This window comes from Mastacembelus armatus, chromosome 21, assembly GCF_900324485.2.
Source record: "Mastacembelus armatus chromosome 21, fMasArm1.2, whole genome shotgun sequence".
Classification (NCBI taxonomy): Eukaryota; Metazoa; Chordata; class Actinopteri; order Synbranchiformes; family Mastacembelidae; genus Mastacembelus; species Mastacembelus armatus.
This window is the reverse complement of record NC_046653.1, coordinates 28389206-28395472: the sequence shown is the minus strand read 5'-3', so window position 1 is coordinate 28395472 and position 6267 is coordinate 28389206. Positions and strand designations below refer to the sequence as shown.

Here is a 6267-nt window from a genome sequence, read left to right as displayed (position 1 = left end):
TCTGAGCTGCAGTAGAAACTGCTGTATGGGACTAACCTGCAGTTCCTCATGTCTCCACTGAAGGGTGCTCTCAGTGTGAGACAGGACCGACAGCAGGAAGGTCAGGTCCAGACTGAGGACGCTGTCTGATGTGACACAGAGACTGACTGCTGTGGCTGCTGCTGCTCAGGACTCTGGACTGAAGAGAAAACACAAAACTCCTTCAGCTCCTTCAGACTGTTTCATTTGTAAACCTACACCTTCCTCTGAGAGTTTCACCCAGATATCAGCTGTTAGCTTCCACTAAGCTGCTTTCCTGACAGAAATGATGGAGAACAGTCTTCTTTTAAAGGTGAACATTACAGCATTACAACAACACAACTACAAACAAAACATCAATGGAACTACAAAAATAGTGGTTAGCACTGTTGCCTCACAGCACGAAGATTCCTGGTTCAAAATCCAGCAGGAGCCTTTCTGTGTGGATTTTGCATGTTCTCCCTGGTTTTCTCCAGGTATGTAGGCTAGGCATGACAACAAGCAGCAGTGCAGTACTATAATCATTCCTCCATGTCAAGTAAAGAATCAGGGGAAGCTGAAGCAGCGTCTCCTCCTCCTCTCTCAGTCTGAATGTCAACACTCACTGCAAACTGTGTTTCAGCTGCAGACTTTATTACCTGCACTTTGGATGCTGCAGTACAACTCTTTGTTGTGGGTGGTATTTTCACTTGTTACACTAGAAGTTAGAGTTTAACGCTTTTACTTTTTCAGCCATACAATTAACTTCAATTGAGGCCAGAGTCTCATCTAATGCTAATGACTACTGGACAAAATGACTGTAAATACCAATACCACTACGTCAGCCTGGGGGCTGGCACTAGTGACGACTATGTCACGAGGGGTGGGGACCCTCCCCCTATATAATAGGCTGAAATAGCATCAGTCGTCATTCAAACAAGCTCACCTCTTCCTCACTTCCATCGCAAGGAGGGTGGTCTGGTGAGACACTCACTCATGCTAATCAGAGAACTGGGGTTATAGCCATAACCTCAAGTTCTCTTTCATTTCATGTCTCATTATGGGAGATATACCAACTCCCAGATTGCCAGATGCCTGTAAGAAAGACAACTGTCCCTAGTGGTGCATCACATGGAGGGGGCTGCACTCTGTGAAGTCCCCACACCAAGGACAGAGTGTGCTAGGGTAGGAGCTGTAACATCCAATTTATAAAACCGCGCAAAAGTGTGGGGCGAAGCCCAACATGCAGCGGCACACAGTTCCTGAATAGAGATTCCTTTAAAAAGAGTCCAGGAGGTCGCCAGACCCCTGGTGGAGTGAGCCCGTAGACCAGGGGGAGGCTGGAGACCTTTGCTAGTGTAAGCTAGAGCTATAGCACCCACAATCCAGTGGGAAAGACGCTGTTTTGAGACAGGCTTCCCCACATGTGGCTTTGCCCAGGACACAAACAACTGATCACTTCGCCTGAAACCCAGAGTCCTGTCCATATAGATCCGCAGGGCACGGACTACACACAGAGAATGCAGACACCGGTGCTCCTCCGAGGAGAAAGGCGGTGGATGGAAGGCCACCAAATCTATTGGAGAGCATGACCCCACAACCTTAGGGACAAAGCCTGGGTTAGGTTGCATGCTGAAACTTATATCCCCTGGAGAGAATTGGATACACCCCTGATGCACAGACAACGCGTGAATTTCACTCACGCGCTTGGCTGAAACCAGAGCCAATAGCAGGGCTGTATTTAATGACAGCACCTTTAGTTCCATCTGACCCAAGGGTTCAAAAGGTGGACATGAAAGAGCCTCTAATACAGTGGGAAGGTCCCAAAGCGGGGTTAGAGGCCTAGACACTGGCAACTTACAACGTGCACCCCTCATGAACTGGCGCACTAGAGGATGTTGGCCTACTGTCTTCCCAGCAAACCCAACATGGCAGGCAGAAATTGCGGCCAGGTACACCTTAATGGTTGAGGAGGATTTTCCTTTCTCAATCAGATTATGCGGAAATGATAGGACAATTGCCACAGAACACTGAACGGGAATGGCCCATGATTCCGAGCACCAGCTCTCAAACACCTGCCACTTAAGCCCGTACAACGTCCTAGTTGAAGAGGCTCTAGCATACTGCATAGTTTCAATTACGCTGCTAGGGAGTCCCACCGTGTCCAGGTTGAGCCGCTCACAGGCCAGGCCCATAGACCTAGCCTTCCTGGGTGGGGGTGAAACACTTCCCCCCGCGCCTGGGATAAAAGGTCCCTGCGTAATGGCAGTCGCCAAGGAGGGTCCACCAGCAGCTGAAAAATCTCTGCCATCCAGTGTTTCCCTGGCCAATACGGTGCCACTAGGATCATGGATAGAACCTTCTCCCTCACTCTGGCCAGAGTTGGGGGGATGAGAGCTAAAGGGGGAAATGCATAGAGGAGGGTGAATGGCCACTCGTGAGCCAGAGCATCCACTCCCAGTGGGGCCCTCTGATCGTGCAGGGAGAAGAACAGAGGACATTGGGCATTCTCCACTGACGCATAGACGTCCACTGTTGCCCATTCGAACTGCTGCCAAATCTGCTCCACCACTCCTGGATGGAGCTTCCAGTCTGCATGGAGTGGGTTTCCCCTGGACAGCAGGTCCGCCCTGTAGTTCAGTACACCTGGCACATGAGTAGCTCTCATGACTTGAGAGTGACTTGAAGTGTACACTGCTCCTGACTATCAGTCTGTGTGCTAGTGTGTGCAACCTTGGGGATCTCAGCCCCCCTTGTCTGTTGATATAAGCCACCACAGTGGAGTTGTCAGTTCTCTCTAAAATGTGATGACCTCGCAGCCAGGGAAGGAAATGTCTCAGAGCTAGGTGGACAGCCATCAGCTCCAGACAGTTTAAATGGATGTGGCTCATATGAGGGCCCCACCTCCCATTCACTTTCCTCCCTTCATGTGTGGCACCCCGGCCTACAAGGGAGGCATCTGTAGAGATCACCTTCCTGGTTAAGATGGGACCCATGGATCTTTTCTATATTCAGCTTGAAACCCAGGCTCACTAGATGTTTTACAAGAACATGTGTGTGACGGGCCACTTCTTCGCAGGTGGGGGCCGCGACTAGCCAGTCGTCGATGTACGTGGCTACTCGAATACCCCTATCTCTGAGCGGGGCTACTGCTGCCTCGGTGCATTTCACAAATACCCTCGGGCTCAGAGACAGCCCAAAAGACAGCACCACGAACTCGTACACTGTCCCTTGGAAAGCGAACCGAAGATATTTCCAGTGTGGGGGATACACCAGAATGTGGAAGTAGGCATCCTTCAAATCTAATGAAGTGAACCAGTCGCCTGCTCGAAGAAATCGTAGCAGAAAGGCATGAGTCAGCATCCTGAAACTGTATTTCCTTAGATGGTGGTTCAGGGCATGGAGGTCCAGAATGGCTCTCATCCCTTTCCCCCCTTTTTTTGGAACCAGGAAATACCTCGAGTAGAAACCGCTGCGGGTCTGCTCAGGAGGAACTACTCTTATAGCCCCTTTCTGTCTCAAAGAGGAAATTTCCTCCAAGAGAATGTTTGCGGACTCGCCCTGAGCATGGGAGTAGATTAAGCCTTTGAAACGAGGCCGAACGACTTTGAACTGCCGTCTGTAGCCCTTTTCTATTGTTCTTAGCACCCATTTCGATCGAGTGCAGGCAGTCCAGTTCCCCATTTGCAGGGAGAGCAGACTGACCGGTCCCCCTGTCAGGCGGTGTGTACAGCGCACCTCAACCGGAGGGTGCCGTCACACCACCTATGCACCTTGGCATCTCCGGCACATGGCGCGGACACACCCGGGCTGTGTGTGCCACAGCCCGCGGGGATAGTGACCTCCGCGGGCTGTGTTATAGCAGAAAGGATTGATTTGTCTTTCAACATATCTTTTTTGATAAACTTTTTAATTTTTGATACACTGAGAACATTGTCTGAGTGTCCCTCTGGCGGGCATCCGAACATGAATGCCGGCTCGGGGACTGCACTCTGTGTGGAACCGGTCTCGCCAAACTCGCTCTGGAACGAAACCATTGGGCAGAGCGGCCCGCGGGGGGGGGGCTCGCTCGGTGGGGAAGCTGTCAGGCCTGCCACTTCTTCTTCCTCACCGTCGCGGTGGCAGGGGGGAGGCGGTGGAGCGGTGTGAGGCCTGGTCTGTGGAGGCTGCTTCTTTGCCCACGGGTTAGCTGCACCTCTGGGGGCTTGTGGGGCTCCCTGTGTTTTGGACACTTTGGCTGCGCATATGACTGGCGTGATGTGCCTGGAACGATGGGAGCCTTCCTCGGCAGACAGAGCTTCAGCGCCTCGTCATCTCTCTTTTTCTCCTCACATCTCTTCTGCATGGAGGCGAGAGCCGCTCCTAAGAGACCACTGGGAACGACCGGAGTGTCGAGGATTTCCTCTTTCTCCTTGGTCGTGAGGTTGGTGAGCCCGAGCCAGCGCGCCCTTTCCTGGAGAACCACCTTATAGAGGCGGAGGACATGGTCTGTTATGACGCAGATTTCCTCACACAGGGCTTTTCTAGTTTAGCCGTCATGTCTTCTTCTAACTCCGCTTGGTAAGCCATCAACATCGAAGAAACATTTAGGGCTCTTGCCGACAGAGTGGCCGCCTTGTAGCACTTTTCAGTGAGGCTGGACTGAAAGCGGTCTGCCCTGTGAGGGAGAGATGGAGCCGAGGACGACAGAGACGTCTTTGGCTGAAGGTGGGTCCCGGGGAGTGTACGGGACCCTCCACCTCAGACACGACCCACTCGCCTCGCAGCGGGGCTACCTCCGACAGCATAGGATCGCCGCCGCCCAGGCTACCTGGTGGGCTAGCTGAAGGTGGAGCAGCTTGCGTGGGAGGGCAGCGCAATGGATACATCCGTCGGTGGAGGATAAAGCGGCCTGAGTGTGGGGTAAGCCCAGACACGCTGCAGACACCGGGTGAGTGTCCCAGCAAGATATCTTATTGCCGCAGGGGCAGAGCTTCGGGCTTTTCCCAGTTTCACCGGGTTTGTTAGCCATGGCCATGACTAGCAGAGGGGACACTAGCAGCTCCATGAGTTAGCCGAGCAGCTTGTGCAGCTGTCGGGGCCAGGGAAAATGCTTTTCTCACGGCTAGTGTAGGGAAAGTAGAGCTACTTCCCTTAGGTATTGCTACCTTGTGTGGGGTGTTGTTAGCGTGTGGTTATTGCTACCAGCAGATACCGCTAACACCACCGGTGGTGGTCAAAGTATTTCCACTTCGGCTATTCTTGAAGTATCGCTACTACAAGTGGTGGAAGTATTGAAGTATTGCTACTGTCACCGGTCAGCTGTCGAATAGTGTCGATACTGCTCGTCAGCTACAGAACAACCGTACTGTAGAGCACAAAGCACCCGGTGACTGAGTTTTCACTCGAATTTGTGGACAGTTTAGCTTTAGTGCCGATAGCACAGTTGTCTGCAGGCTTCTGTGAGAAGCGAGAAGAGGTTTTTGAATGACGACTGACGCTATGTCGGCCTATTATACAGGGGGAGACACAGTTGTCACTAGTGCCAGCCCCCAGGCTGGCGTAGTGGTATTGAAGCTTCTGATGAGGTCACGCTGGAGGCGTTCCCATAGTGAGACACGAAACGAATGCTATGAAGGGGAACCTCCAAATATATTACCCAGGTTCGTTTCACTCCACCTTGGGCCCAAAAGGCTCACTAAGTGATCTAAGCAAAACAGGTGAGAGTCGTTAGTCCATGCCCCTGAGTTGGTTTCACTTCACACCTGGTCTGACTAGGTTCATTAAGTGAACAAAGGGGGAGCTCAGAAGAGGGTCGTTAAGGTCTCATTCTGATTCCCCAACAGTCTGTAGAACCTGCAGAGTCTGACATTCCTGAGAAACATTGGGTTTGTTCCTTTATTTCCTGGGAACAGTTGAAAGAGCAGCCTGGTAGATTGAAGACAGATTATGTCTGAGTCCTCCACCTCTGTTGAGAGAGGGTTTCTCCACTTGGACTTGGATAGCTTTTCTGACTCCTCTTTCAAACGATCTATCTTCTCTGTCCAAAATGTGTACTTCACTGTCTTCAAAAGAGTGTCCTGATTCCTCTAAATGGAGGTGCACAGCTGACTGTGGTCCTGAGGAGCTGCTCCTCCTGTGCTGGGTCATCCTCCTGCTGAGTGGTTGTTTGGTTTCTCCAATGTAGAGTTCTGAACATTCTTCCTTATACTGGACAGCATACACCACATTGCTCCTCTTTTGTTATGGAATCTGGTCTTTCGGGTGAACCAGTCTCTGTCTCAGTGAGTT

At 51.7% G+C, this 6267-nt stretch overlaps 1 pseudogene; it reads right to left on the bottom strand.

Annotated features, from left to right (window-relative positions):
• Nucleotides 1-2134: 2134 nt before the first annotated feature.
• Nucleotides 2135-3681, bottom strand: LOC113123238 (uncharacterized; annotated as a pseudogene).
• Nucleotides 3682-6267: the final 2586 nt, after the last annotated feature.